At 34.8% G+C, this 24,819-nt stretch overlaps 1 protein-coding gene and 2 non-coding genes across 8 annotated transcripts in view; all 3 read right to left on the bottom strand.

Annotated features, from left to right (window-relative positions):
• FSTL5 (follistatin like 5) overlaps positions 1 to 24,819 on the bottom strand; it is a 795,291-nt gene that overhangs the window by 219,599 nt on the left and 550,873 nt on the right. The window lies entirely within an intron of this gene.
• On the bottom strand, positions 3,621 to 3,729 carry LOC121040280 (U6 spliceosomal RNA). Its single transcript, XR_005795224.1, has one exon. It is a non-coding gene; the product is annotated as a U6 spliceosomal RNA (small nuclear RNA).
• LOC121040263 (U6 spliceosomal RNA) lies at positions 17,280 to 17,385 on the bottom strand. The gene has a single exon (XR_005795216.1). It is a non-coding gene; the product is annotated as a U6 spliceosomal RNA (small nuclear RNA).

The following is a 24,819-nucleotide window of genomic DNA, read 5'->3' as shown; positions in this document are numbered from 1 at the left end:
GGGTCTGTTTCTGTAGGGAAAGGTATTGAAGTAGAATCTGTTCTAAAAGCAAGAATTATGTGATGAAGACAAATCCCATACCTCTTTTTGTCTCAGAATTACCATCTACAAAATGGGAATGTTAGTGATAATCTTATAATATTAATGATGTTACAAGTTTCAATGATTCTACTTGTAAAATATACCGACAAATGTGTCTGCAACACTGCAATTGTAACATAAATATCTATTATTGGTGTTCTGTTATTATAATCTTAAGTAGTTTAACAATTCTACCTTATGACTGAATACTGAAATTCAGAAAAGTTTGGAGGTAAAAAAGGTACTAACAAATCCTTTTTTTTCCTTTTTTTCCCTTTTTTAAGTATTTTTAAATTTTATTTTAGACAGAGAGAGCACACACAAGTGGGGAGAAAAGGCAGAGGGAGAGAGGAGAGAGAGAGAATCTTAAGCAGGTTCCATTCACAGCGTGGAGCCCAACGCAGAGTTTGATCTCACGACCCTGGCGTTCATGACCTGAGCCGAAACCAAGAGTTAGACACTCAACTGGCTGAGCCACCAATGCACCCTGGTACTAACAAATCTTTAACCAAGCCTGAAGGAAACTGTATCTATTGAACTCAAAATATAATCATAGAATTTCTTATAAACTAAAACTAATTATGTGACAATTCACAGTAGTGCATCTAGTGTAATGCTCTCAAAACTTAACATGGTGGCCTAATCATATAAGTTCTCTTAGGATGCTGATGCTGATGAAGAAGAAGGCCCCGAGACAGAAAGACTACAGAGTAGAGTAGGAAAACAGGGAGACCAGAAGGCAAAATCCCTGATAATGTCTTCAAATATTATCCAGTTTAAGAAAACATATAGGTAAATCCATATGCAATAACTTTTATCTGCATTTCAAAAATATTCATCTGAGTTTTCCTTTAAAGAACACATTCCTTCAGCATCTTTTAAATGAAAAATTACAAGTTTTGTTTCATATGTAACTTTTCCGGAACATATCTTGTCTGTGAACTAACAATGTATGTAGAGAATACATACATTTAAGTCTGAGGGTCTGAAGAGGTCTGAAATGTATGTAGAGAATACATACATTTAAGTCTGAAGAGAATAAATACAATTAAGTCTGAAGGTCATGTTTAAAATAGTCATTTTCTGTGAAGACTTTGATTGAAACAAACATAAAATATGCAAAACATGAACTCCTAATGTAGCTCAATTATATTTCATATATCATCGACCAATTAATCAAATGAGTTTTATGTTTATTTTGTTATTTAATCCTTATTACATTCCCAAATTCTTCCTATGTTTAAAGAAGGAAAATAGTTGAGTGCTTAAATTTAAAATATAGTATTGGCTTATACATAATAATTGCTATTTAAAATACTCTTGCTTACAATTTATTTGAACTCCTTAAAGTGGGAGTTTCACAGTGTGGTTTTTTTATATTAGATAGGGCTAATATTTTCTGTGATATCTTGACATTCTTATTTAGTAATTATCTTATCTCAGAATTATACAAAATCAAGTTAATAAAATTAGTATAAATATAAAGCTTAATTATTCTGTATGGATTCTGATAAACTTTCCAGTCTTAATCTAGTATGAACCAAATGATCTGATGTTGAACAATTATGTGATCCTGAGAAAGCTGGGCTCCTTGAATTTCAGTTTCCTTATCTTTAAAAAAATTTGTTTAGCATTTACTTATTATTGAGAGACAGAGCATGACCATGGGAGGGGCAGAGAGAGGGGGAGACATAGAAACCAAAGCAGACTACAGGCTCTGAGCTGTCAGCACAGATTCCGTTGTGGGGCTCCAATTCAGGATCATGACCTGAGCCGAAGTTGGTCGCTTAACTGACTGAACCGCCCAGGCACCACCAGTTTCCTTATCGTTTAAAATAAGATTAGTAAAACTGAATTTATTTGATTAAATAAGTTTAGATCGGCAAATCTTGTAGTATACTATCCATCACAAAATAGACATTAGTCAAAGTAGAAGTATAAAGAAGTAATTTAGCAGAGTGACAAGAGCAAGGATTGTGACAAGAGAAAGGATTTTGAAATCAGAACCTTGGAAAGGACTTGAGTTGCATTCTCTACTCTTGGATTCCATTTCACAAGTCAACTGGCTTCACTAATTAGTAAGAATAAAACTGTTTATGTTGCATAATACAAGCACATGAAGTTTCTGGTAAATCGCAAGTAATCACAATCATTGTCATTTATGAGTGTATTCCAACAACCTATTCTCATTAATAAACCTTTTACCTATACTCTGATAGCAAACCATTTCTATATTGCACGCAGTATACAATACACTATATTTAAAATAAGTTTATTCCCAGAAACTATGTATTCACAGTCACTCCAAATTCACCAACACCTCTTCATCATCCAATGGTTGACGATCTCAAAAATATGGGAGTAAAAAAGAACTTCAATTTAAATATAGGATTGCAATCAGGTGTCCATTACTATCTATTATGGAACCTCAATTAAAGAGATTCATTGAGATAATAGAAATTGTAACCAATCAACAAGATGAAATGATCATGTAGAACAAATAAAGGGGAGAATCTTCCTGAATAATTAGGAGTCCATATAATCCTTTCTTCCAGATTTATACACAATCTGTATTATATACAATTTGTATTATATACAATTGTATTGTATGATTTTTGCCTCTTCAAATATCAAAATCTTTAAACATAAAAAATATTTAGAATCATACAATACTCTTGTTATCTCATAAAAATATTATTAATTTTTCATTATAAGCATATCAATCCATGTAGCATGGAAAGAAGTCCAAAAATAAGTGAAAATGGGATTTAATTCCCCTCATTAGATCAAATAAACATCATAACGAAATGGTACAAATATTCTCCATCTCTTCAGTGCTCCTATATTTATAATATCAGTGTACTTCCAAGACCATCAACATTTTCCATAATCATGTGTATAGAAACCTTTTACTAGGCTATTATAGCAATACATTTTTTAAACTGTAGCATGCATAACTTTCCTTCTGTCAAAATTATTTTATTAAGCCACCTTTTAAAATTGTTTGGATTATATCTGCTACTCAGCAACCATATTCTCTTACTTCTGGTAATTGGACTTTTAAAAGAGCAACAATTCTCTTTCACCCTTTCTTTTTCTTTTTTTTTCTTTTTTTACTAAGTATATCTTCAGATTTTGTCACTTTATTGTTTGAAAAATGGAAATAATTGTGCTAAACACTTCACAAACCTAATGTTGTGTGTGAAAAGTGTACCATCCTCACTTTACAATGAAGAAAGAGGCTCCAAATCTCCTCAGCCTAGAGAAGACATCTAGTTAAAGGCAGAGAAGGACTTCATAATGGTAGAGCCCAGCCTTCACACAGCTCCTTATGGCATGTCATGCATTGCCGTAGCTCAATACTTAAATCATGGTTAAGAACAAAATGCAACTTTACCACAGTGATATTTTCGTTTTTCACTTATTATTTTATAAGTATTATTAATGCGGATTGGTGTTTCTGAGTATTTCCATAATTTGCTTCTTTCAACTTTTTTAAATTCAATCCTCAGGGGATAAACCCCAAGGTTGTATCTGTGAAGCCCATGTTGAGATCTCTACATATTCATTACGTCATTCTTGTGTGGGGCCATGCTAATCTTCTCTGTTTCATTTCAATTTTAGTACATGTGCTGCCCAAGGGAGCACTCTACATATTCATCACTGTTTAAAATTTCTGTAGTTTGCAGGGAAAAGCATACATTAGGAATATGCATAAACAAGTTTAAGTTTAAAAACTGTAGCTATTTATTTGTTTTATATTTAAGATAGGTCACCTGATTTTTGAGATATCTAGTTTGTATTATTATAGTCTGACAACACTCTTACAGGAAATTATTTTGATTTCTGTTGTCGTGGAAGTTGGTACTAGACAAGCATGTGGCTAGATAAACAGGGGCCAGAATGGTTTGGGCTACTATCAATCTAACCAAAGCTATATTCATTTAATGGATTTCTTGACACAGTGTTCATGTTTTTTTTCCCCTGAAGCCTCAAGTCTCACTCAAGAAACTACCATGATAGGCATAGAAACTTTTTACCTACTTTATAGAGAAGATGTATGAGCTCTTGTATCTTCTCTCCTCTCTTATTTAAAATATACTCTTGTGGGGCGCCTGGGTGGCGCAGTCGGTTAAGCGTCCGACTTCAGCCAGGTCATGATCTCGCGGTCCGGGAGTTCGAGCCCCGCGTCAGGCTCTGGGCTGATGGCTCAGAGCCTGGAGCCTGTTTCAGATTCTGTGTCTCCCTCTCTCTCTGCCCCTCCCCCGTTCATGCTCTGTCTCTCTCTGTCCCAAAAATAAATAAACGTTGAAAAAAAAATTAAAAAAAAATAAAATAAAATATACTCTTGTTTTTTTTTTAATGTAATCTGCATATCGTTTGTATCAAAGTCTCAATGAGTGCTTGTTTAAAAATACAGATTACTTTTTCCAGCCCAGCTAATTACTAGATCTTGAGAAGGAATAAAGCACTTCACAATGAAATTCTCCCAGAGATGATTTTTAACATAAAATAATTTTTAAGACACACTTAACATACTTTTGTCTTTTTGCCTTTCTTAGTGAAAAAGTAAATAAATAAAGTTCCCCTACATTTCTAAGAAGGAAATATTTACTTTTCTTAAACATATTATCTCACATATTCCTTTTGTCACTCTTTGCAAAATGTCCTCCTTTATCCCCAGTCCTAATTTAGTTAAAAGCCCTTATTTATTGGCTTATGTAATGTTCATGTTAAGCCCTTTCTATCATGGCATTATTTGATCTAGAAGTAAAAGTTAAAAATTAGCCAAAAGATTTGGTTTTGTAAGTGAGATATCAGCAATTTTGTTAGCACTTGCTCCTCCACTTTTTTTGTCTGTGTGACTAAAATGTGTACATGATGTCCAAAGTGCAACCACCATCACAAAGGAAGTCACAGAATGAGGGATGGAGGAGCCCGGGTCCTGAGGCCACAGCTGATCAACCATTCCATCTCCAGCCTGTCCAATTTTGACTTGAGTTATGAAAGACAAACACATCCTTACTTATTTAAGCCACTGTTTTTTGAGTTTTATCTTACTTGTATTCATATTCAACTCCTAGTTAAGACGATGTATAGATTTGATCAGGAACAATTTCAACTTTATTTTTTAATTGTTTTGATCACAATGTTGTTCTGGAATTTCCATTGCCCTACCCTTACTCCATTTTCCCAGATATTTTGTTAATATCAAAGTTAGTACCTGGAAATTCTACCTTTGGGTAAAAAATGGATCCTGGATATCATTGGATGTCATGAATATCTGGCATTTGTTGTTTCTACACCTCTATTCTGATTTTTATATGATATATTCATTTTCAGGCTGACTATACCCACATAATGGCTCCCATAATAGAATTTCTCAGGATGTGACCCCAGAAGTATATCCTTATAAATCTAAGCAGAGCAGAAAGAGCTCAAAAAATCTATCCATTAATCCAAAACTTGGGATTGATATTGACTACATGTTTTGGTTTTGGTGACTACGGTGTTATATGTGCCCCATCTGGAACTAAGGATGAGGTCATCTTCATCCAGACCCATGGACACAGAGTCATGGAGAGATGGTTATCTAAGAATATAAAGAAATTATGGGCTGGCAAAATTAAAAACAAAGAAACAAAAAAAAAAAAAAACCCCAACACTTTCCACTCTACTACTGCCTTACTTTTTACATTTTATATTTGCCTGGCATGCTACAATATCTATTTTTTTCTTAAGCACCCTGTTTTCAATACTTCAGTTGCAACTATTTCTTCCTACATCTAAATCCCTTTAATATCTTCCATTGAACTATGCTTGTATACGAGAAACTGAGCAGAACTTTCCACTACTGCCTAAGGCAAGAGAGTTTGGAATTTGAGTCTAGTCATATAGTCTGCCTACTAGAAAAAGAAAAAAACAAACACAAAAACAAAACAAAACAAAAAAAAAACGATCCCTCTTCAGAAAAAGAAAAAAGAATCCATAGTGTTCATAACATATTGTTCTTACTATACACTATCCAATTAAAAATAAACCAGACAAGCAAATTGAAAAACAGGACCAAACTCAAGAGAAAAAAAAAATCTGTCAATAAAAACTAATACTTAGATGACTGAGCTATTGCATTAAGTAAATAAGGAGTTTACATAGGATACTATAAATAGGATCAAAGATTCAAAGAAAAAAAAGGAATGACAAAAAAAATCTTGAGGCATGTGGGTGGCTCAGTCAGTTAAGCATCCGACTCTTGATCTCAGCTCAGGTCACGATCTTACAGTTGATGAGACACAGCCCATGTGTTAACTCAATCAACAAGACATGACAGAAGCTGTATAGCTCTACATCTCCCAAAAATTGTTTTTATTGTCAAAATCTTTTCCCACCAAGAAAGTTCATATTTTAGGTGTTTTCAATGGTAAATCCTAGACAAAGGAATGAACTAATATGCCAATCTTACAAACAGTTCCACAAATACAGAAGAAAGCACCTCTCAACATATTTTATGAGCTCAGAAAAAAATTGATGTCACAACATGAGAAAAACATTGCTAAAATGGAATATTATAGCATTTCATAAATATAGACAAAACTGTTAAAATGTTAGTATTGGAAAACAGCAATATATGTAAATGATAATACATAAAAAGATAATATAGTATGAACAAATAGAGTTATTCCAGGAATGAAAAGTTAGTCTAAACCTTAAAAACTAAATACCATAATCTACTATGTTATCAGAATAGCATGATCACGTTAATAAATGAAGAAAAAAAAAACACTGGACAATTTTCAACTCTCATTAATAATAAAATTCTCTGAATACCAGGAACAGAAAATAACTACCTCAATCTGATAAACGATATCTTGGTCATTACAATAAATCATGCCCAATTTGCTTTATCCAGGAAACCAAGGTTGGTGCATATTATAAAATTCAACTTCCAGTAAAAGATTAAAAGAGAAAATTCGTAAGACCATCCCAATAACTGCTGAAAAAAATAACATTTGATAGAAAAGAATCTTTGATGATAACATTTTTAGGACATTCAGAATAAAATAAACTTCCTCTATCTGCCAACAGGTATTCAAAATGTCTATAGCAAACATCCTATTTAAGGGTCAGACCCTTAAAGCTTCCTTTTGAGACTTGAAGAAGAGAAAAATTCCCATTATCATCATTTTCATTCAACATTTTACTGGAGTTTCTAAAAAGTGCAGTAAGTCAAGGAAAAGGAATAAAAGCAGAGACAGGAAAGATGTATTCACAGATGTAAGGACAAAATTATGAATTTTCAATAAAGTGTCAAGTGAAAATACATATAACATACTTGTGTCTTCAACATGAGAAATATTATTTATATCAACACTTAAACATTTATTTTTTTAAATTTATGAATAGATTTTTGAGAAGTAAAGAAAGCCTCAGTTCCATTCTAACTTTATTTCTAGAGTTTCTTGATAGATTCACAGAAATATCAAGCATCACAAGGGGTGGTGGCAGTTAAAATTATATGTAGATACACATACATGGACACAGACACACACCCAGTTGTATTTGAGATTATATCTGGAACTCATCCTTGACAATAGGAATTTTCTCAACTTTTTGGCCCATGTTTAATTTCATAAGATATTGAATCCAATTAGAAATTATGATATTAATGAATACCATTCCTGTCTCATTCTCAAGTGTACTAACAATGACAAAAACATTAGAAGGTGAATTTTTATTTATTTTTTATTTATCACTACAAACACGCTTTCATTCAAGTTACTCTATTTTTATTTCAACATTTATGTGGTATTAAATTAAATACTTGACTACCAAAATGACCATATATTTAAAAAATTGAAATCTGAGGGATGCCTGGGTGGCTCAGTCGGTTAAGCTTCTGACTCCTGATTTTGCCTAAGTTTATGATTCCACAGTTTGTGAGTCAAACCTTATGTCAAGTTCTGCACTGATAGCACAGAACCTGCTTGGGATTATCTTCTTTCCTCTCTCTTTCTGTCCCTCCCCTGCTTGTGCATTCTCTCTCTCAAAATAAATAAGTAAACATTTTTTTAAAATTTAAATATAAAATATTGTATCTAGACTCTTTATAAAATATATTATGCTTATTGCTCATTAAGATTATTTATAGTTTTTATATTAGTTAAATGAAATCCTTGTCAGGATATGTCAGTTATTTTATCAACAAAACCATTTCTTGTGTAATTTTTCATAATAGTTTACTTTAAATTAGTTTTCGGTTCACATAAGACACTCTTAAATGCAGAGAACAAACTGAGGGCTGATGGGGGTGGGGAGTTGGGAAAGTGGGCAAAATGGGTGATGGACATTAAAGAGGGCATTTGTTAGGATGAGCACTGGGTGTCTTATGTAAGTGATGAACCACAGGAATCTTCCTAAAGCCAAGACTACAGTGTATGTTAACTAACTTGACAATAAATAAAAAGCAAAATAAAATAAAATAAAATAAAATAAAATAAAATAAAATAAAATAATAAATTAGTTTTAGGTTCAGCTGTGTGTGTGTGTGTGTGTGTGTGTGTGTGTGTGTGTGTGATATGGTTTATAAACAAAATAATAAAATGATGGTATTACATTTCATATCCCAAATGACTGATTTCTGGCATGATATATTTCAAGTCAATGATAGATATCTACTTACTTCTGTTAAAGAAGGCTATCACTTTTCTTCATTAAGTGGAACCTCTAAGAGCAGATTTGTGCAGAATATCTTGTACCCTTTGCTTGGAGAGCTTTTATTTAATGTATTTGAGATATTGGATGTGGTAAAACTCTCAAGGACTTGCTTATACATCTCAAATTTATTATTTCTCTTTAATTAAATTCACATAAGCTCTTAGGCAATTACATTTGCAAGAGAAATTTTTAAGTGATGAGAAAGATTACAGGGGGGGATATAGAAAAGCGAAAATTTCCAATACTGATTACATACTATTTTACATAAGACAAAAGCAGTGGGGAAGATAAATGCTTACTCATAAGAGATAAGATAGTTATTACCAATTAAGAAAATGCATTTGAAGCAATTACTAAAGGATAACAGCAGTAACTCCATTCATATTTTGAATTTCCCCTGTCTGCCAAATTGAAGTGTGGACCTCTACTTCATAAGTTACTGCACTAAATTTGATTTCCCCCTTTTTCATATTAATAGGACTACATATTAAGTTTTGAAAGCCTAAAGGACTTTCAATTTTGAAATCCAGAAATAAGCACTTTTATTTTGTTATTTTAATTTTTCTCTTCATGTATATTTCCACATATTTAAAATTTGTTTTAAAGATTGAAAATCAAGATATCTTCTGATATAAATATTTAAAGAATACAGGAGAAGAGACAGGATGGCAGAACAGCATGGAAGTTTTTTGTGTGTCTCACCCCCATGAAATACAGCCAGACCAACACTAAACCATCCTACACACCTAGAAAACTGATTGGAGGATTAACAAAACAATCTGCACAATCTTAACCACTGATTTCAGCAGGTATATGGCACGGAGAGGTGAACATGGGGAGAGAGAAGCAGGTGGCGGGCAGGGAGCTGCTTTTGCAGGCGGAGAGGATGGAGACTGGGGGAGGGGGTGAGAATACAGGAAAAGCACGCCTCCCCAAAAGCAGCTGGAGAGAAAGTGGAAAATTGGAAACAGCTGCAGGGACTAAACTAAAACAGGAGAAAGGAGAAAGGAGAGGGTTTAAATTCCATTAAGACTGTAAACAAGTGGAGTGCAGAGTCTTTAACTCTGCAGCTCGATACCTTGTGGTGCTCTGGTGGGAAGGGTGAATCTCCAGGAACAGAGTGGGGTCCAGGAGGTTCTCGGGCCACACAGGAAGAAGCGGTTCCACTGTTGGAAGGACATTTGGTAGAGACTCTTGAAGCTACCTGGTCCCAGCAGACCCCAGAAGGTGGCCACATTCGCTGGTGTTGGAACAAGGTCGTTAAGGGTGAAGCCTGGTGCCAGATGTGTGTTGTGATTTTTCATAATCCCTGAAAAGCTGCTGCTACACTACTTGCAAACTTTTTCTGGGGCAGACTGGCACCTGGCCACAGTCTTGAGACACCAGCAGCAGCAGGGCCCAGCAATCATTCTTGGGTGCAGCTGGCATTCGGCCATTGCTTGGTGAGACCCTTCCACAGAGGGGTGGAACAGGTCAAAGCTGCAGTCCTTCAGAAGTAAGGGGCCAGGGAATACAGGCATATCTGAGACAAAACTCGGGAGAGAGGTAGTGCCTGGGGCTTGGTCACGGACAGTGAAGAAAAAGCAGGGAGTGGACAAAAGCTGAAGACAGAGAACGGGTGCCCTATTGTTGATCATGGAGAACAGGGTTCCCATACTAAAGACTGGGTAGCTGGGTGCACCACTCCCGCGCGTGCACATACACACCTACGAGTGCCGCAACAATCCACTCCAGTAGGCTAGCAGCGCCATCTCGTGGAGAGTGGATCCGTTAAACTGAGCCCCGCCCAACAGGGCCAACCTCGCTCTTCAAGAACACAAGTCTCACTGTCTACTTAGTTTATGGACTATAAAGCGCTTCATAGTCTGATTTCTACAGGAAAATGAAATAATTTCAGTTATATTTCAATCTGTGAGCAGGTCCATCTATTCAATTGTCTTTCTTTTTTTTTTTTTTGTCTTTTACAATACTTTCCTTTTCTTGAATACAAAGAGAAAAATTCATTTTTATTTTGAATTTTTATTAAAAATATTTTTCTTTAAGTTTTTTCTACTATATTCTTCACTTTTGTGTAAATTTTTTAAAGTTCTATTTTACTCCCAACATTTCATTTTAGAATACGTCAGTGTATTCATTTTTTCAAATTCTCAAATGATTTCCTTTTTCCCCCTAAACCAGACCTGCAAGTAATTTTAAGGGGGACTCTCTGAGGGGAGAAAAGATGAAGAATATATATAGAGAGAAAAATAAATAAATAAATACCAAAAGCAGCAACGACTAGAAAGGACCAAAGAACACCACCAGAAACTCCCAACTCTACAAGCATCATAATGGCAATAAATTCATATATTTCAGTACTCACTCTAAATGTCAGTGGACTCAATGCTCCAATTAAAAGACATACAGCAACAGAATGGATAAGAACACAAGATCCATCTATATGCTGTTTACAAGAGACCCACTTTAGACCTAAAGACACCTTCAGATTGAAAATAAAGGGATGGAGAACCATCTATCATGCTAATGGTCAACAAAAGAAAGCCGGAGTAGCCATACTTATATCAGACAATCTAGACTTTAAAATAAAGACTGTAACAAGAGATGAAGAAGGGCATTATATCATAATCAAGGAGTCTATCCACCAAGACGACCTAACAATTGTCAACATTTATGCACCAAATGTGAGAGCACCCAAATATATTAATCAATTAATCACAAACTAAAGAAACTCATTGATAGTAATACCTCAATAGTAGGAGACTTCAACACCCCCTCACAGAAATGGACAGATTATCTAATCAAAGTATCAACAAGCAAACAATGGCTTTGAATGACATACTGGACCAGATGGACTTAACAGATATATTCAGAACATTTCATCCTAAAGTAGCAGAATATACATTCTTCTCCAGTGTACATGGAACATTCTCCAGAATAGACCATATACTGGGACATAAATCAGCCCTAAGTAAGTACAAAAAGATCGAGATCATACCATGCATAGTTTCAGACCACAATGCTATGAAACTCGAAATCAACCACAAGAAAAAATTTGGAACGGTAACAAATACTTGGAGACTGAAGAACATCCTATAAAAGAATGAGTGGGCTAACCAAGCAGTTAACGAGGAAATTAAAAAGTATATGGAACTTAATGAAAATGATAACACCACAACCCCAAACCTCTGGGACACAGCAAAGGCGGTCAAGAGGAAAGTATATAGCAATCCAGGCCTTCCTAAAGAAGGAAGAAAGATCTCAGATACACAGTCTAACCTTATGTCTTAAGGAGTTGGAAAAAGAACAGCAAATAAAACCCAAAACCAGCAGAAGACAGGAAATAATAAAGATTATAGCAGAAACTAATGCTATCAAAACCAAAAAAAAAACCAAAACAAAAAAACAAAAAAAACAGTACAACAGATCAATGAAATCAGAAGTTGGTTCTTTGAAAGAATTAACAAAAGTGATAAACCACTAGCCAGTTTGATCAAAAAGAAGAAGAAAAGGACGCAAATAAATAAAATCCAGAATGAAAGAGGAGAGATCACAACCAACACAGCAGAAAAAAAACAATAATAAGAGAATATTATGAGCAATTATATGCCAATAAAATTTGCAATCTTGAAGAAATGGACAAATTCCTAGAAACATATACAATACCAAAACTGAAATAGGAAGATATAAAAATTTGAACAGACCCATAACCAGTAAGGAAATCAAATTAGTAATAAAAAATCTGCCAAAAAACAAGAGTCCGGGGCCAGATGGCTTTCCAGGGGATTTCTACCAAACATTTAAGGAAGTGTGAACACCTAGTCTCTTGAAGCTGTTCCAAAAAATAGAAACGGAAGGAAAACTTCCAAACTCTTTTATGAAGTCAGCATTACCTTGACTCCAAAACCAGACAGACACTCCACTAAGAAGGAGAACTATGGACCAATTTCCCTGATGAACATGGATGCAAAAATCCTCAACAAGATATTAGCCAATTGGCTCCAACAATACATTAAAAAAATTATTCACCACGACCAAGTGGGATTTATACCTGGGATGCAGGGCTGGTTCAATATCCAAAAAACAATTAATATGATTCATCACATCAATAAATGAAAAGACAAGAGCCATATGATCCTCTCAATAGATGCAGAGAAAGCATTTGACAAAATACAGCATCCTTTCTTGATAAAAACCCTCAAGAAAGTAGAGCTAGAAGGAGCATACATTGAGATCATAAAAGCCACGTATGAACGACCCAACGCTAATATCATCCTCAATGGTGAAAAACTGAGAACTTTTCCCCTAAGGTCAGGAACAAGACAGGGATGTCCACTCTTGCCACTGTTATTTAACATAGTATTGGAAGTCTTAACCTCTGCAATCAGACAACACAAAGAAATAAAAGGCATCCAAATTGGCCAAGAGGAGGTCAAACTTTCACTCTTCGCAGATGACATGATACTCTATATGGGAAACCCTAAAAATTCCACCAAAAACCTGCTAGAATTGATTCATGAATTCAGCAAAGTTGCAGGATATAAATCAATGCACAGAAATCAGCTGAATTCTTATACACCAATAACGAAGTGACAGAAAGAGAAATCAAGGAATTGATCACACTTACAGTTGCACAAAAAACCATAAAATACCTAGGAATAAATCTGACCAAAGAGGTGAAAAATCTATACGCTGAAAACTATAGAAAGCTTATGAATGAAATTGAAAAAGTCACCAAAACAGGAAAAATATTCCATGCTCCTGGATAGGAAGAACAAATCTTGTTAAAATGTTGATACCACCCAAAGTAATATACATATTCAATGCAATCCCTCTCAACATAACACCAGCATTCTTCACAGAGCTAGAAAAAATAATTCTAAAATTTGTATGGAACCAGAAAAGACCTGGAATAGTCAAAGCAATCTTGAAAAAGAAAGCCAAAGCAGGAGGTATCACAATCCCAGACTTCAAGCTATACTACAAAGCTGTAATCATCAAGACAGTATGATACTGGCACAAGAACAGACTCTCAGATCAATGGAACAGAATAGAGATCCCAGAAATGGACCCACAAACATATGGCCAACTGTTCTTTGACAAAGCAGGAGAGAACATCCAATGGAATAAAGACAGTCTTTTCAGCAAATGGTGCTGGGAAAACTGGACAGTGACATGCAGAAGAATGAACCTGGATCGCTTTCTTACACCACACACAAAAATAAACTCAAAATGGATGAAAGACCTAAATGTAAGAACAGGAAGCCATCAAAATCCTCGAGGAGAAAGGAGGCAAAAAACCTCTTTGATCTTGGCCACAGCAAATCTTACTCAATATGTCTCTGGAGGCAAGGGAAACAAAAACAAAAAGTAACTACTGGGACCTCATCAAAATAAAAAGCTTCTGCACAGCGAAGGAAAACTATCAGCAAAACTAAGAGGCAACCGACAGAATTGGAGAGGATATTTGCAGATGACATATCAGATAAAGGGTTAGTATCCAAAATCTATAAAGAATTTATCAAACTCAACACCCAATAAAACAAATAATCCAGTGAAGAAATGGGCAAAAGACATGAATAGACACTTCTCCAAAGAAGATATCCAGATGGCCAATCAACACATGAAAAAATGCTCAACATCACTCATCATGAGGGAAATACAAATCAAAACCACAATGAGATGCCACCTTACACCTGTCAGAATGGCTAACATTAACAACTCAGGCAACAACAGATGTTTTCAAGGATTCAGAGAAAGAGGATCTCTTTTGCATTGTTGGTGGGAATGCAAGCTGGTGCAGCCTCTCTGGAAAACAGTATGGAGGTTCCTCAAAACACTAAAAATAGAACTACCCTACCACCCAACAATTGCACTACTAGGCATTTATCCAAGGAATACAGGTGTGCTGTTTCAAAGGGACACATGCACCCCCATGTTTATAGCAGTACTATCAACAATAGCCAAAGTATGGAAAGAGCCCAAATGTCCATCAATGGATGAATGGATAAAGAAGATGTGGTATATACATATGTACACACACACACACACACACACACACACACACACAATGTAGTGTTACTCAGCAATCAAAAAATGAAATCTTGCCATTTTTAACTACATGGAATGAACTGGAGGGTATTATGCTAAGTGAAATTAGCCAATCAGAGAAAGACAAATATCATATGACTTTGCTCATATGAGGACTTTAAGAGACAAAACAGATGAACATAAGGGAGGGGAAACAAAAATAATATAAAAACAGGGAGGGAGACAAAACAGAAGAGACTCATGAATATGGAGAAGAAACTGAGGCTTACTGGAGGGTTGTGGGAGGGGGGATGGGCTAAATGGGTAAGGGGTACTAAAGAATCTACTCCTGAAATCATTGCTGCACTATATGATAACTAAATTGGATGTAAATTAAAAAAAATAATAAAACAAGGTAAACAAATTATATAGAGTAATTTCCTATCTGCTAATAAAGCTACAGAAATTGGCTACAAAAGTAAAGAAAGAAAGAAAGTATAATTAGAAAGCATGAAAAATTATGTACACTTCAAATTTGATTTTTATAATGTATTTTTTTCATTCTCATATGTAGATACTTATTAAAAGCTGCTTAACAATGTGAGTAGAGCTACAGATTTACAGCAATATTGTATATATTGTATTGTATCTATTGTTTTGTTAGTGTTGTTGTTTACCCCTGTTTTTCTTCTTTTTTTAGAAATACTTTTTATTTTTATTTTTTCCCCACATTTTTATTTAAATTCCAGCTAGTTAACAAACAGTATGATACTAGTTTCAGGTGTACAATATAGTGATTCAACACTTCCACACAACACCTCGTGCTCATCAAGACAAGTGCCCACCTTACTCCCATCTGCTACATCACCCATCCCCCTGCCCACCTCCCCTCTGATAACCATCAGTTTGTTCTCTATAGTTAAGATGTCTATTGTTTTTTAACCACAGCACATTAAAGACTTTCATTCTTCAAAGTAAGTTAATTACTTTTTGTATGCTCATTACCTTAAAGTGTTTACATATATATATATATATATATGTGTGTGTGTGTGTGTGTGTGTGTGTGTGTGTGTATACACACACACACATATATATAATATTATATATATGTGTGTATATATATATATACACACGTGTATATATAATCTGTATCAGTTTCTGTTCTGTAGATTGAGTTTGTACATATCTGTTGTGTACAAAATTGAATTCCAATCCTATACAGAAGTCTCATGCAGTCTAGATTGGACAAGACAGAGAAGCCCATGTTGTGGTGAATAACATGTAAGCCACATGGGGCCACTTTGGCCAGCATCACAGCCGCTACAGTTGGAGCCGTGTTAGGAAACACCAGTTTGTCATTCTAACTCTACTTTGTCAATAGCATGCACTATTTTTCATTAATGGGACAGCAGAATAAAATATCCATCATATGGGAATGACAGCCTTCAAAAAGTTCTTTTTAATCATATGCAAATTGAAGTCTTAATAAGTTGACCATTTTTCCATATTTACCAGTTTTTAATAGCAGTATTTCACAATAATTTTAGGAAGTATGCTTTTATCAGGTACCTTTGTGCCAATATTGACCCTCAGAATCTTAATTGTTAATTATATTGAATTAATTTTTGATAATTCACCATGTTCATATCTGTTACTATAGTAACTTAAGGCATAAATCATGTATAACCAGATAATTTTCCACATGATAACTTGGGGTAATATCGAAGTATTTTTCTGGAATATTAAAATAATACCATTTCTATTCTATATGTCATAAAACATGTAATTTCATATCTGAAATGGAAATTATTATTATAAAAGTTCTGAATTTATACTGATACTATTATACAGGTATAGACTTGGAATAGTCGTAAATACTTTTATGATGGCATCATATGCCAAAATAACCGGTTTTTGTTTTTTGTTTGTTTGTTTGTTTTTTGGAGAGAGTGAGCATGAGCAGGGGAGAGAGGGGAAGACAGGAAGAGAGAGGGAATCCCAAGCATGCTCCATGTTCAGTGCAGAGTCCCACACAGGGCTTGATCCCACAATTCCAGGACAATGACCTGAGCAGAAATCAAGAGTTGGTTGCTCAACCAACTGTACCACCCAGGCACCCCCCCCAAATAACTAATTTTTTTAATGTTTATTTATTTTTGAGAGAGAGAGACAGAGTGCCAGCAGGATGGAGGCAGAGAGAGAGAGGGAAACAGAATCTGAAGCAGGTCCAGGCTCTGAGCTGTTAGCACAGAGCTCAGTGAGGGACTGGAACTCACCAATCCAAACCATGAGATCATGACCTGAGCTGAGATGCTTAACCAACTGAACCACCCAGGTGTCCCTAACTCATTTTTAATTCAAATATAATACACAAGGAACAATTAGATAGACATGGATAGAAACATTCCTGTACAGACAAAATGGTATGACTTTGAAGCCAACAAATCTGTTTTTTTTTTTTAATGAGATGCTTCATGTTTTTGCATGTCATCCTTGCACCAAGGCCATGCTAATTTTCTCTATATCATTCCAGTTTGATATTATGTACTGCCAAGCAAGCACCAAATACGGCTTTTAATTCTGACTTTACTTCTAGCTCCCTTTGTATGATTTTGGTTAAATCAGTCTTCTTAGCTTCCATTTCTCATACTTAAATGGCAGGGTGGGGGGCCCGGAAATGCACCTTTCTTTATTGAATTTGAATATTATGATTGAAGGATCCAATTTAATATAACACAGCACTGTGTCTGTCATGTTAAAGGCACTCAAAAAATGTTAATTCCTCCAATATGTTTTTATTGAACTGATTGGATTTGAAAATCTATAATCTCTATGTTTTAAGTTATGGAGAATATTTTAGTTTTGGTAAGTGGTAACAAAACAACAATAAAGTGTATTTAAAATATCAATGAGCCCTGATGAGCCTAAAGGATTTCTTAAGGTAGAAATGTTACACTCTAATCAGAAGTATGACCACCATGATAAAAACTGCTTAAAGGAAACACACGGATGGCAGCTCCATTTTTAAAATTATGCCTAAAGAAAAATTACTACATAAAACATAATTTCAAAGCATAATCATTTTACTTCCTCAGATTAACCAAAGATGAATGACGGCCATATTACTTTTAATGTGCAAAGAGATGCCAAAAAGGACATTTAAAATCACTTTCATCCATTAAGAGTAACATTAAATCCCAATGAAATTTAAGTTTTAATTTTATAATGCATCTCAATCTGAAACTTTCATTTCTAATTAGTAATTTATTCCTTTGAACTTCCTATCAGGTTGGCTGTGCCAATCTCAAGCCCTCGATTACAATTTGTCACTTACTCATTTCTGATGTCAAGATTCAGACTACTAATGGACAGCCATGTTATTCTGCTACCTGGATGTACCAAAAAAAAGTCACTGATCTCAAGGACCAATAAAACTCTATATTTTATTGACTGCTTAGCATACTCCACTCAATAGTATTTATTGAGAACTTCCTATGAAGATATTATTTTGATTATTATATGGTTACAAAATATGAATTAAGCACTGCCAGAATTAAGCATTACCAGTGAGCAAAGACCTTGGAATTTAGTGAGGGAGCTAAGGCAACGTGTATATAGATATGTGTTAGACAAAGCAGAAAGACATTATATCAATAAATCATTAGTAAAATCTAGGTTTGTGTTATATATGGAGATTAGTGATGTTTAGGGTACATCCAGGCAGCAGAACCCAATGGCTGTCTAACATAAATCTCACACAAGGAATTCTTCCTCCATCATTTTTTTTTCCTTCATCATTTTTTATGTGGCCTATGGGACTACCACATATATCTCTACCTCCAACTCTGTTTTCTATGCTAAGTTGCAGCAAACATTTCCAAACATATATTTTATTAGTAAGGAATGGTAAAATTCCAAGAGATTATAGGAAAATCAATAAAGTCAACTTACTAAAAGTGTTTTTAATGAGGACAGCGATCTTGAATAGAATAAAATGGGATTTTTTTTTTTCAAGCTGTATGGATACAAGTTTGGGTTGAATCGGTTTATACCAAAATTATTGAGGAGTCAGGCTTCTGTTCAAAAAATCTATGTGTGATCTTTCAGGCCTGACCACAGGCAGTTACAAAAGTTTTGCTTGGCAGATATTGTAAGGGAGAGCTGCCTTTCCTACACCAGACTCGGAGCACAGCCAATGCACGGACGTTTCTGGAGAAAGTTACAGTCAGGAACTCAGGACCTCTTGGCCAGCCATGCTCTTATCTGTATTACCAGCCTAAGCGCCTCCATTCACTACCCCCATCAGGAACCGATGTCAGAGACACCTGTGACAGGCACCTCTGCTGAGATTTCTTTATGGGGAAAAGGATGGGGGAGGGACATGACACTTTTTTCTCCCTGGACTCTGTATTTAGTACTTTGCCACTCCTAGCCCTTACCTTTCCTTCTCCTCCTCCACCCAGGTCCATAAAACTACAGGATCCTTTTGTTCAGTTTCTCTTGGGAGTGATATAATTACTTCCATTTTGGCTAGCGATCCACCATATCTGTGCTGATGCATCTGACCCTTGACTGGTGCCATTTGACGGAGAAAAATGAAACAGTGGGAGATTTGGCTTTCCTCTATTTAGCCTGTTGCTTATAATTTTGCACTAAGTGACTAAAGGGTTTCATTTTGGCGTGTAGTGTCAATGAGCTACTGTGACACCTAGCCACTCAGCAATCTCCAGCTCAACTTGGCCCTTGAAGTTGTCTACCTTCTTTGAGCCCTTCTTGGCTGTAAAACTGGGATGCTGATGCCTTTCTATCATAAGAGATGACATAAGTAGATTTCTTAAGATAAAACAGACATTCAGTAACAGCAATCTCAAAACCATAACTATAACTAGAAACTTGAAGGATCTCCAAAACAGTAAATAACAGCGATTGAGCATATGAATCATGTTACACTTTGGTTAAGTTTTTATAAATATGAACATTAGATCTTGCATCTTCAAATTACACATATTTTCAACAGGATGTCATTAGATGACTTCAAAGTCAACATATTTATGTAAAACATATTCTAATTCCAACAAGAAACTAACTCACTTTTTACCAATAGTACTGGGTACTATGTGGTACTAATAGTACTGCGCAATAGTCACCAGGACCCAAGTTTTTGAGTCCTATTTTGTTCCTGCTTTTCCCCAGGACAATGCTTCATGTGCACGTATGAAAGAGACAGAACCTCACTTGCTATCTATACCTGTTATCTTAACAGGCATCTGACACAAAATGTCATCCTGCCTATCCCCAACATTTCTGTAACATATTTGTTCAATTACAAACAAATAAGCAATACTTGAGCAAATGAATTCTTCACAGGCCAAGTTAATAATTATTAGATGCACCCAGACGTTTTTCAGTATCAATTTAAAGGCAAGAAAATTTCATTCCCTACTGTTGTCTTACATACTAAGAGCAAGTATGGCAGTGGAGTTGGTTGATTCTGTCTTCTGAATATTATTTGTCCATTTCTGCCTCCATGAAATGTCCTTATAATTAACATTTATGCATATTACTTAGAATTTTCTGTTCCTTCAATCTCACAGTTTGTGAGTTCGGGCCCTACATCGGGCTCTGTGCTGACAGCTCAGAGCCTGGAGCCTGCTTCGGATTCTGTGTCTTCCTCTCTCTCCACCTCTCCCCCGCTCATGCTCTACATCTCTCTCTCAAAAATAAATAAACACTATGACCCAGCAATAGCACTGCTAGGAATTTATCCAAGGGACACAGGAGTACTGATGCATAGGGGCACTTGTACCCCAATGTTCATAGCAGCACTCTCAACAATAGCCAAATTATGGCAAGAGCCTAAATGTCCATCAACTGATGAATGGATAAAGAAATTGTGGTTTATATACACAATGGAATACTATGTGGCAATGAGAAAAAATGAAATATGGCTTTTTGTAGCAACGTGGATGGAACTGGAGAGTGTGATGCTAAGTGAAATAAGCCATACAGAAAGACAGATACCATATGGTTTCACTCTTATGTGGATCCTGAGAAACTTAACAGGAACCCATGGGGGAGGGGAAGGAAAAAAAAAAAAAAAAGAGGTTAGAGTGGGAGAGAGCCAAAGCATAAGAGACTGTTGAGAACTGAGAGCAAACTGAGGGTTGATGGGGGGTGGGAGGGAGGAGAGGGTGGGTGATGGGTATTGAGGAGGGCACCTTTTGGGATGAGCACTGGGTGTTGTATGGAAACCAATTTGACAATAAATTTCATATATAAATAAAAAAAAAAAAAAGGTTTGACATATGACCCAGCAGTTGTACTACTATACCTTTGTTCCAGAGATATCAAAACTTATGTCCACACAAAATTGGAAATAATCCAAATGTCCTTTAATGGTGAGACAAGCTGTGGTACGTCCATACCAGGAATATTGCTTAGCAGTAGAAGAAATGAATGATTGCTACTTCTGTCAACTTGGAGGGATCTCATGGGAATTATGTAGCCTGAACAACAACTGATCTCAAAAAATACATTTATATAACATTTAAAAAATAAAAGTATAGGAACGGAGAAAGATTAATGGTTGCCAGGTGTTAGGGACTGGGTGGGGGGAACCTTTGGGTAGGGGAGGGCTGTGACTATAAAACGGTAGCACGGGGGACCCTGTGGTGATGGAACAGTTTTGTATCATGATTATGATGGTGGTTATGTAAATCTACATGTGGTAAAACTGCACAGACCATACATGCACCACACAAATGTGTGCATGTAAGATAGGTAAAATCTGAGTAAGGCCTCTGGATGTACCAAAGTCAATTTCCTGATTTTTCTGTTGTATTGTAGTTATGTAAGATGTCACACTGGGGAAATATTGGGGAAAGAGTACGTGAGACCTCTCTGTACTATTTTTGCAACTTCCTCTGAATCTATGATTATTTCAAATTAAAAAAAAAAGTTTGGTGTTTGAAAAAATAAATAAATAAATAAATAAACATTAAAAAAACGGATTTTCTGTTCCTTCTAATTCTTCAAAACCAAAGTCTGAATTTCCCCATCAATTTTTTAGTCCACTAATTCATATTCCTTTCTTCTATCAATAATGCATGTGACCCACAACACTAATTTGGTCCTTGGTGCTGTGATATTTTATTCATTTAACAACACAATTATTATTCAAAATGCCATATAGCCTTCTTAGGCATACATAATTGCCACAATGTTTTGACTAGACAACTTTAATAATAAAAAATTAGATATATATTAGGAAGTATAGTTTCAAATTTAAATTGCTGCCTGAATAAACTTGGTAATTAAAGCAAGCTGTATGAGATTTCAGCATATTATATAAGTGGGGTCTTTCTTAGGCATTTCCTTTAAGTCTTGATTTATTCTTGATTTGTTGTATCCTAACTTCTCTCATTTAAAGTTACCTCCAATTTAGAAATATATTGAAGTTTTATTTGACTCATATAAGATTTATTTTAACATGTGACAAGGTCAACTCCAACTTCAATGAAAACAACACTCTTCAACTGATTGCCATTCCACTGCACAGAAGTAACATTTTATTTTTAGAGGAAAATAGATTCAAAGAAACATGGTTGCCATGGTATAATTAGAGATAGGTGTGCACTGTTTCAAAGTCTTCGAAATTAGTATCATTTAAGGCTAATAAGATTTTTTTTCAAAGTAAATTACATGACCAAATATATCTTTCTGTTAATGTAATTGTATTCTTTTGATATTCCTCACCAGATAGTAATTTTTATATTCTACCCTAGGAATTTGTGTCAAGGAAAACATATTCTATGTAATATTAAGAATCTGAAATAGAACATTTTCTGGATAATTATTTTTGTGTTTTTCAGTTAGAAGGTGAATATTATATTTTATTATGAAGTATTCATTGGTGTTATATATGCTTCACTAATTTACTTAAAAATTGATTTTTCACTTCTTTGATTATTAAAATATTCAGATATAATAGGATAAAATCTTATTAGTAAATGAACAAGGGAATTTAAGTCAGGACAAAAGGAATGGAGTAAATGTTCTTGTGAGGGAAGGAGAACTAAATCTTATTAAATTTTACTATTTATCTTGCGTTACTTTAAAGATGTATGTTTCATTTAATATAATTTTTTCACAAGTCTACAAGGCAAGTTGCTGGAATGTCTTTTATTTTCTTTACAAATAAAAAGGTTGTGATTTAGAGAGATTTCACTCCTTGCCAACCTTCAATTACCAAGGCACTTTCACAGCAAACACTTCAGTGTTTCACGGATGCATATCTCTCTTGAGCCACAGATTATGTTAAAAGTCTCTGAATGCCTCAATACAGTAGAAGCAATTAAGTTCTTTAAACCCACCCCACCAAAAAAAAAAAAAAAGCTGATTCTAACACCGAATGTTATCACTAAATTGTGTAAATAATAGCTCCCTCTTTTTATTCAGTTAAATTGCTGGAAGTAAAAAGCACATTTTACCAAAATATCCTGCTGGAGTGTGTAAGAACTGTTGATGCAGGCAGCTTAAAACACTGTTAGTGTAGCTTTAAAAGTGTTAAAACAGGGGTGTCTGTGTGGCTCAGTTGGTTAAGCATCTGACTTCAGTTCAGGTCATTTATTATCTCCTTCAGTTCAGGTCATAAGCTCATGGTTCATGAGTTCAAGCCCTACGTTGGTCTCTGTGCTAACAGCTCTGAGTCTGGAGGCTGCTTCAGATTCTGTGTCACCCCTCTGTCCCTTCCCCACTCACTCTCTCTCTCTCTCTCTCTCAAAGATGAATAAACATTAAAAAAATAAAAGAGTTAAAACACAATTCTAGTAAAAATATAAAATGAACAGGAGACAAAGTTTTATTTATCTCATTAATGAGGAAACCAACAGGACAGTAGAGCTAGTTTAAAGTCCATTTGAGGAGCAGAGATTTGTATAATTTGGGAAAGTCATGCTGAGGTAAGTTTGTTGAGTTAAACACAAAAGTGATTAATAAACAATTATTTTGGAGTTATTTTTTCTATAGAACAAAAATCAATTGCATCTCTTTTGGACAACATATATACAACTTAACAACACGCGTATTCAGAGTCTTTGTCCCAATAAGTAGTTAACGGACAAATGTACATCCCTAGAGAATTAAATAATCTTCAGGCGAGAATGTTAGCCCATACTTCAATATGGTATTGAGAAATATGGTATTGTTAAATATCTTTGTAACATCACTGCTATGTTGTTTCCAGCAATTGACTCTAAAGCATCAGGCAGAAGATGGCCCCCTAGTTGGTTACCTTAACCCAGAATATGAACCAATGTCACAACATATCATTGTGATCATGTTTATTTCAGTTTCTCTCTCTCTAAAAGTTAAATTGTCCTTGTTCACCTCATGCACTGAAGATTGTCTTTATTTCTGAAGCCAATTTTTGCCACAAATTAAGTACCTCTTATCTAGAATAATAGATGATATAATATGGCCCCTATTATTAATCATACATATTTTTTGGCTTTGTAAAAATTCATTGATAAGTTGTCAAAGAAGCTCATTGAGCCTAAGTCATTAGACTTAAATATGCCATAGTGGAATAGAAATGAATAAAATAAGGGAGGATTTGATATCTGCCTTTGGGACAACAGCTAGTTAATTAGTTTAGACAAAAGTTGTAAAATCACAATGCATTTTCCTCCATTGAAAGAAGGTTTTGTGAATCACAATGTCAGTATAAATATGTTTGAACATTGATTATATAAATTTAAGAGTTTGTTAGAGTTCTCTGTCATAAATATAATTCATTTTCAGGAGGAAAAACAGTAATTTACAAGTAATTGCCAATTAACATGCTTCACTAATATAACTGATTTCACACACCTCTGCATCAACTTCTTGAGTGAGCAAAAAAATTTTAAGAAATGATGTTCTTTATTAGTAGTGTTTTTATGTCCTTGCCTTATTTTAATAGTGTATACTGTTAGGAAGAAAATATATGATAAATCC

The sequence above is a fragment of the Herpailurus yagouaroundi genome, unplaced genomic scaffold (genome assembly GCF_014898765.1).
Source record: "Herpailurus yagouaroundi ecotype Mexico unplaced genomic scaffold, PumYag 28, whole genome shotgun sequence".
Classification (NCBI taxonomy): Eukaryota; Metazoa; Chordata; class Mammalia; order Carnivora; family Felidae; genus Herpailurus; species Herpailurus yagouaroundi.
The sequence above is the reverse complement of the archived record's forward strand: the minus strand, read 5'-3'. Positions and strand labels throughout refer to the sequence as shown.